Genomic DNA, 8,623 nt, shown 5'->3' on the forward strand with positions numbered 1-8,623 from the left:
TGCATGAGTAAGCTCTGCGAGGCAATGTGTAAGAGTGAAATGGGTCAGAAGAGAGTTTTCAAGATGACTTTCCCTGATGGGAGCTGGCAGCCTTTTGATATGATCTATTAGTAATTTGGGAACATCAGTTTGTATCCTAAAGGACACGACTTTTTTTGTTTCATTTTGTTTTTGAGATGGAGTTTCACTCTTGTCACCAAGGCTGGAGTGCAATGGCATGATCTTGGCTCACTGCAACCTCCGTCTCCCGGGTTCAAGCGATTCTCCTGCCTCAGCGTCTCAAGTAGCTGGAACTACAGGCACGCACAACCATGACCAGCTAATTTTTTGTATTTTTAGTAGAGATGGGGTTTCACCATGTTGACCAGGCTGGTCTTGAACTCCTGACCTCAGGTGACCCACCCACCTTGGCCTCCCAAAGGACTGAGATTACAGGCACGAGTCACCATGCCCAGCCAGGATATCACTTTTGATCATCAGGCAAAACACAAAAAGATTTCACCTTTGAACTAAATATATCTAAATATATGAATTAATATGTGAATTAATATCTAAATATATGAATTAATTTCCACATTGCTCTAAAGAAAGATATCTTTCAACCAAATTAGTTAAGGAATAAGTAAAACTCCAGAGAAAGATATCTTTCTCTAGAGCAATGTGGAAATTAATTCATATATTTAGTTCTCACCAAAGACTGAGTCCCTGGTAGTTATGAAGCTTACTAAATTGATCTTTACTGAGGATTAATGCAAAACCATTGACTAGGTGTAGGTAGTTTCAGAACACACTTTGGTATTTTTTTTTCAGAAGGTAATTATCTTTATAGTTAGGGAATGAAGAAGGGATCCGTTCCTTTGTCCAGAGTATCTGGGAGGGAACTCCTTTGCAGTTACATGAAAAGTCAACTTTTTCGGTTCCAGGAAGGATGTAATAACAAGTAACAGAATTACATCTTTTTCAAGATCATGTTTTCTCATTTCACAGACTTACTGTCTAAAATATATACCTATAAAATGGTGTGTACATCTGAGTCTTTTGTATTAGGAACTTGTTCTGATAGTCTCCAAAGGTAACAAGTCCTTCTTTGTAGCCTTGTATGCCTCAGAGCAGGTGCTAGGGTCATGCAAATGAGAAAGAAGTAGGTATGTGAGTGATGGGAAGATGGAAGTGGAGGAGGAAAATGTACCTTAGTTGTTGTCAGCTCTACTGTTACCCACAAAGAAGGACTTGTGTGCTAGAGGTAGATTATTTACCCATACTTTTGCATGCTGGAAAAATTTAGACAACAATTTGGACAATAATTTTTCCTCCTATACAATAATACAGCTTTGGTCTATTGTGGATATAGATTCAGAGAAGGCAGGAATTCATTCAAGGAAAGGAAAATGCTGCAGCAAACTAGTGGAGGTGTGAAGGCTTTTAATGTCTTGACTTCTATGCCTGATTTACCTGACATATTGGTGCATCAAACAGGCTTGGTTTTAAGCTAATTTAGAGTAAGAAGTATGAGTTAATATTTCAAATCAGTTCTCAATCTTTATTTAAACAAAATCAGCCGGGGACATTAAAAAAATTCCCAGTCCCGGTCACAGAAGTTTTGACATGTGAAGCCTAGTTATTGTTCAGAAACTATCATTTTCTAAAACACTCCAAAGTTCATTTAATACATACTTCCAAATGTTAAGTATTCAATCCCATTTTGAAAAACCACTATCCTGGCTGGGCACAGTGGCTCTTGTCTGTAATCCAAGCACTTTGGGAGACTGAGGTGGGTGGATCACCTGAGGTCCAGAGTTCAAGACCAGCCTGGCCAACATGGTGAAACCCCCGTCTCTACTAAAAATACAAAAATTAGCTGGGTGTGGTGGTGTGCACCTGTAATCCCAGCAACTTGGGAGGCTGAGGCAGGAGAATCACTTAAACCCAGGAGGCGGAGGTTGCAGTGAGCAGAGATCACACCATGGCACTCTAGCCTGGGCAACAGAGTGAGACTCTGTCTCCAAAAAAAAGAAAAAAAAGAGGAAAAAACACTATCCTAGAGACATTTTCAGCGGAGAAAATGTGGGAGTGCAAAAAATTAATTTTACCATTTTGGATGGCCTGGATATAGAAACAACTCATTTGAGAGTTTTTGTATCCTGGTTTCCAACTAAAGTATTCTTTCTGGCTGAATATTTGCATGAACACACCTGAAGACTATACTGCTATGCTAGAATGTTCAACTGAGGGTTGTTTCAGAATTTAACCTCAAAGGATAAAGAAATGGAAAAAGGGTGAGCTCTAAAAAGACATGGAACATAGATCCAGAAGTGCTGCCAATGCTGACTGACTCTAACATAATTTTGAGAAGGAGAGATTAGAAAGAATAGAGGAGAAAAATGATCAAAGAAACAATAGAGGAACACTTCCCAGAGCTGCAGTATGACCTGATGATATTGAAAAAATACATCAACTGTTGAACAGAGTAAATCAAAGTACTAATAAATAATAAAATAATTTATAATAATTATTATAATGCTTGAAATATTGTAAAATTATTGAAAGTACATATCTAATGTTGAACACAAGGAATAATATAATTATTACAATTATAATAATATTTAATAAAATAATAGAATTATAAATTATTACTAAGCTATAAAAACAAAATTTTTAAATAATGAAATTATAATTTTATTGTTATAATTATTCTTTTCAACATTTGATGTACACTTTCAATGCAAAGAATCGGGTCATATTGCAGTTCTGGGAAGTATCCTTTTATAATATAATATTTTAGGATATGATTATAATATAAATATGTAATATCATATTCTAAATAATATGACCAGAACCTAACATTATATACCAATCAAAGTAGTAAAGGAACAAGTAAAACTATTAGCAAAATACTTGTGGTTGTATAATGTAAAAATTAGGAACAGTTTCTAATTAAAATTCTAGCTGGTTCAATATAGAAAAGATAATGTTTTGTGGATGAGGACAGAGTGTATGTGGTGGTCGTGGTGACAGTGAATTTATGCAAAATTAATAGAAAATTGTTTTTGAATGTCTCAGATAATGATGGAATGCAGTCATGACACTCACACAAAAGAGTGATTATATCCCAACTAATGGAATAATGATGAAGCCGTCTTTGCAAAATTGTGACTGAGACAGTGAAAGAGATCTAACTTAACTAACTCCATCTTGCTTCTAACCTCCAAGTTGTCCTTGTTCATTCCTGGGTGTGGGCTGTACTAGCTTTGTGAGAAACTTAGTTTGTAGTTTAAACAGAGATGGTGGCAGCCCTTTCCCAGGGCAGACTTCCTTCTTGCCTGGGGACTAAATTGCCTTTGTAGAACTAACATTAGCCACAAGATTAGAAATTATGGTTTAGGAGTCATGCAGCTGGAGGCTACAAGATTCTGAGCCTCTCTAAACTGCTCCTAAGATTTGTAGATTTGATATTTGAAGCAAATCAAACTGCTTGAGAGATTGTAGATCCTGTACTTGATGGAGCAGCTGGCATCACCCAGATTGATAAACTGGTTCATCCAATCTTGTGGACCGCCACCCAGGAACCGAGTCAGCGCAAGAAGACAGCTTCAACTCCCTATGACTTCGTCCCTGACCAGTCAGTACTCTTGGCTCACTGGCCTCCCCCAGCGCGCCAAGTTGTCCTTAAAAACCCTGCTCCCCGAATGCTTGGGGAGACTGATTCGAGTAATAATAAAACTCCGGTCTCCCACACAGCTGGCTCTGTGTGAATTACTCTTTCTCTATTTCAATTCCCCTGTCTTGATGAATCAGCTCTCTCTAGGTAGTGGGCAAGGTGATTCCCTTAGGCGATTACAATGAAATGGAATTGGTTTTAATAAGTACAACAAAGGTAGGGAAAATAATCCAATCAAGAAATCATAGATACATATAAAGTGGCAGAAATAATCCAAGATTTCTATCTCTAGATAAATGCCAATATGTGCACATTTGCACCAAGACACATCTATGAGAATGTTCATGGCAGCACTATTCACAAAAGTCACAACTGGAAATAAACCAAATATCCATCCACATCCAGATGGGTAAATAAAGTTTGACATATTCATACAATAGAATGTTATACAACAATGAAAACAAATACCACAGCTCTGCACAACAATATGGGTTAATCTCACAATATGAAGTTGTGAGAAAGAAGTCAAATACAAAAGAATAACACTGTACACTTCCACATAAAGAAAGAAAACTGGCAAAAATAATTTATAATACTCCCATCTTCCCAGCGTTTCAGACTCCAAAGACACCTCTCTTTCTTTCAGTCCTCACAATCAGACATCACCTCTTCATGGTTTCATATTGAATCATATTATCTATCTCTTCCTTAGTGCCAGGCACTTTGCTAGACAATAGGGTTGGAGAGAGAAATAAGAAAATGCATGGGAGAGTCTTTGAGCCTAAAATCCTGCAGCCTAGAGAAGAAGCTAAGGGTGACAAAAAGATTTATATCAAACAGAGCATGTTAAGGGTTCTATCCCCTTTGATGGCCTCACTTCCTAATTCTAGAGAAGCCATCTGGTCACATTCAAACGTTTCACCTTCAAATTTAAGACTATAGTAGCCATCCTTTTGTTTTTTTTTTCTCTGATCTCCAAGGAAAAAAGTGTCCTTAATCTCTGTGCAATACTAACTAACTCTGTCCTTGAAATTCTGCTCCTACTTACCTCCCCTAGGGTCTTGCTTTCTATCTCTTGAGTCTAAGGTATCTTGAGCATCTTACTTTCTTGGTTGCTTCACTCTGGACAAGAAAACATGCTCGAGGCTTCCCATACTACTTAAATGCAAATTGGTTCCTGCCTGTTCTATAAATTTTTACTTTCTTTATATTTTCATTGTTTCTAGATTTCTCAAAAAAGTATTTCAATTCAGCATATCTGGCTCAATAAATGTTTGTTGATGTAATGAATTGATGAATTCATTCCATCTAATTCTCATTGTTTAGTCTCACTTCTACCTTCATCTTTTTCTTTAAAAGTTCTCTATAAGCCTGATGCTCACATTCAATTACCAAGTTAGATGTCTCTACAATATTTCCATCCTGTTAATTCTAGGGACCTGTCTTTGTTGACGGCCTCTCCTTTCTTGTATCTATCATGAAAAATTCCTTTAAGTGAAATTGATCACAAAGTAACATGAATTAGAGATTTATCAAAGATAACCTAAAAATCCCAGAATTTGTTTTACACTTTTTTTTTTTTTGAGACAGAGTTTTACTCTTTTGCCCAGGCTGGAGCGAAGTGGCGTGATCTCGATCTTCGCTCACTGCAACCTCCGCCTCCTGAGTTAAAGGGATTTTCCTGCCTCAGCCTACCGAGTAGCTGGGATTATAGGTTCCGCCACCACACATGGCTAATTTTTGTATTTTTAGTGGAAACGGTGTTTTGCCATGTTGGCCAGGCTGGTCTCAAACTCCTGACCTCAGGTGATCCACCCACCTTGGCCTCCCAAAGTGCTGGAATTACAGGCATGAGCCACCATGCCCAGCCTTCACACATATTTTTTGAGGGCTTTCAGTGTGTTGAGAAAAGTTCTAGGTGCTGTGGGTTGACTGATGAATAGATTAGATCCCTACCCTTACAGAGTTCACATTTTAATAGAGGAAGGATCATGAACATGTAAATGTATGAATAAGTGATAATATTTTCAGATTTTTTTAAGTGCTAAGAAAGAATTAAGGAAGTAATGGTGTTAAAGGTAACTTAAGACTACTTTAGATTGTGTGGTTAGAGTGTACCTCTTTGAGGAGATGCTATCTCTGCTGTTAACTATGTAATGCTTTATGTCCTTCTTGCTTTTCCTAGTTTCTACCAAATTTTAGTTTACCTCAGACTCTGACACCTACCCTATATCTTACTATTCCTTTGGATTTGGAGTTGTTCTTTGGACTTGTTGGATTAACTATGTAGAATGGTTTATTCAATTAAAAACTCATTCTAAATTCCTGGCTCTAGCCTTTTGGTCATATCTTCTTCTAGGAAAATTTTTGATAAAGGAAATCCACCTAGTTTTGATGGTGAACTGGTGAAGCAGGAAACTTTTATGTTATAGAAGCTTAGTTTTCCTAGTTCTTCCCTCATAATTTTGCTTCCTGTTGAATACCCATTACATATTGGACATTAGTGAGCCCTATTTGCCTATTCTGTAAGAGTAGCCCTTGAATCTATTTTCTTACTCCTCTTGTGATCCATTTTCTACATTCCATCCTGAAAATCGTATTTAAATCATTTGTTTCTTTGTTTACAAACTTTTGAAATCCTACACTGTTTTAAGATACAATCAAAACTACGTGACCCTGGCCTTTAAGACCCCTCATAATCTGGCAGCAATTAACCTCTGTAATTCCTTTTTATAACCACTCTTTTCCCTTTTCCTACCATCTGGCTCACTCTCTTCCCTTAAGTGCCACATCAGCCATCTTCCCTCCACCTCAAGGACCTCAAGGTGTTTCTTGACTCTGCATATTTCACTATATGAACCCTTCCCTACTTTCTTTCTTTAGGATTTTATACTCCTGACCCAGTTCATGTTTCTCTTTATTTGTGAAGCTTCATTAATTTTCCAGGTCCAGTTAGTAACTCTCTTTTCTGTGTTTGCAATACTAGTTATTATTCAAATGAGTCAAATTAACAATGTGAAACCTTTTTACTTGAGCCCTTTGTTCCTGGAAAACAGTTATGGTTAAGAAAATCCATCCACTTTTTGGTGTTCTGAGAAAGAGATTATTGCAAAAAACCACTCTTCCTCATATGACTTAGATAAGGCTTATGTCTCTCTTTTTTTTTTATGATAGGCCAGACACAGACTTTTTAAATTCTCATTCTCGGCTTTATAAAAGATTAGCTGAACTGTTTATCCTCACTGGACAGTAGGAATAAAGTGATTATTAACTTGACCGAATATCAGTTAAATTTCTCTTCCTCTTCCAAGCTCGTGAGTTTTGATCTACCCTTCTTCTGATCCAGCATACAACCCTCCTTAATGACTCTTCTAAGAATCAGCTGACCTTGGGTAAAACATTTCATGGTTATTTCCCTATCCCCATACTGGTATCTTTCCAGCTTTGTTGATCCTTCACCATAAAAGGAAATCTTTTTCTTTCTGGTCTTTGAGATGCTTATAGCTCTTATGGTTGGATTCTTCTCCCTATTGCAATACTCTCCTTCCTCTTGTTGTAATGATCCTTTTGAATAAAGTCCCTCTTTACCTAAATATTGTTTGTTTTTATTTGATAATAAAAGTTACCAAAATGTTTTCTGTCTCTTTCAATTATATACTCCTCCCAGATTTGTAGCTCTTTGGAACCACTCTTTTTTCTTTTCCTACCATCTGGCTTACTCTCTTCCCTTAAATGCCACATATTGGACATTAGTGTGCTCTATTAATGACAATGCCAAATCCACATTTGTATTCCCAGCATGTCTTAATCTCCTTGTGTCTGACTGCTTCCTATGTTTATTTACATCAATTTCTCTTTCTACTTTAGTTTCTGGATCTGTTGCTGTATCTCTGTCTTCTCTGTTTCCTCTGTTCTTCACCTACCTGTCCTGAGGCCAAGCTCCTGTCTTCAGGTTGCTCCAGAGAGACGTGCATGGAGAGTAGGTTCCTTTTCTAGGGCTGGGGCTGCCGACATACAGCTTCACCCCAGGCTTTGGCCCTTTATGTGAGACAGGAAACTGAGTTTATCCTCAGAGCAGTGCAAAACTTCCTGCTCTAAGGTTTTACTTTCGTATTTGTTTTTTGTTTCTAAATCTGCTGATTGAAAGGGAGCCCGTTTATGCTTTCTTGTGAACACCATATGTTCACAGTTCATATGGGAACTGTACCTTGTTTACATTGGGAACACCATGTCCTTACATGGCAGAGGAGCAAAGAGGCAAAAGAGGGCTTAAATCACCCTTTTATAACAGTGTTAATTCTATCTATGAGGGAAGAACCCTCATGGCCCTCTCACCTCCCAAAACGTCCGTCTTCTAACACTCCCATAACAGGAACTAAATTTCAACATTAATTTAGAATAGACAAACACTCAAACCAGAGCTCCAGTCAAATCCTTGATGAGACCATGATCTCAGTCAACACTAGATTACAATCTGGTGACATCCTAAAGCAGAGAACATAGCTGTACTTTGCCCGGACTTCTGGCTTACAGAAACTACAAAATAATAAATGTGTGCCATTTCAAACCTCTAAGCTTGTGGTAATTAGTTATGCAGCAATAGAAAACTAAAATATGTCAGTTGATCATCTTAATGAGAAATGGTTTGGGTAATGGCCATTTTCAAGATAGGAAAAAGAAAAATAACCTCAGGAGATAGATGGCAAACCCAAGAACATACAGGTAGTAAGGAGCAGATGGAGAACTCTAAGTCTAGCTTTCTTTCCATGACACTATGTGGTCTCATAGAGAAGAAACCATGGTTGCCTCTGCAACTGCCCATCTAAACCAAAGCTCTCATTTTTCTTATCTCTAATGAACAGAGATGCCTGTAAATCAGCTCCCTTATTTGCCTTTCACCTCTGAGGATAATAGCCCTTTATATTGAGTTAACATTTCATAGTTTCTTTCTTTCTTTTTTTTTTT

General features: G+C 37.5%; 1 protein-coding gene across 1 annotated transcript in view; it reads right to left on the bottom strand.

The window, feature by feature from the left end:
- LOC105520551 (interferon-induced very large GTPase 1-like) overlaps positions 1-7,655 on the bottom strand; it is a 35,028-nt gene extending 27,373 nt beyond the window's left edge. Inside the window, 1 exon segment of the mRNA XM_011954342.1 lies at positions 7,582-7,655. The gene's annotated coding sequence lies outside the window, so the exon portion shown is untranslated.
- Positions 7,656-8,623: the final 968 nt, after the last annotated feature.

This window comes from Colobus angolensis, unplaced genomic scaffold (assembly GCF_000951035.1).
Source record: "Colobus angolensis palliatus isolate OR3802 unplaced genomic scaffold, Cang.pa_1.0 Scaffold381, whole genome shotgun sequence".
Lineage (NCBI taxonomy): Eukaryota > Metazoa > Chordata > Mammalia > Primates > Cercopithecidae > Colobus > Colobus angolensis.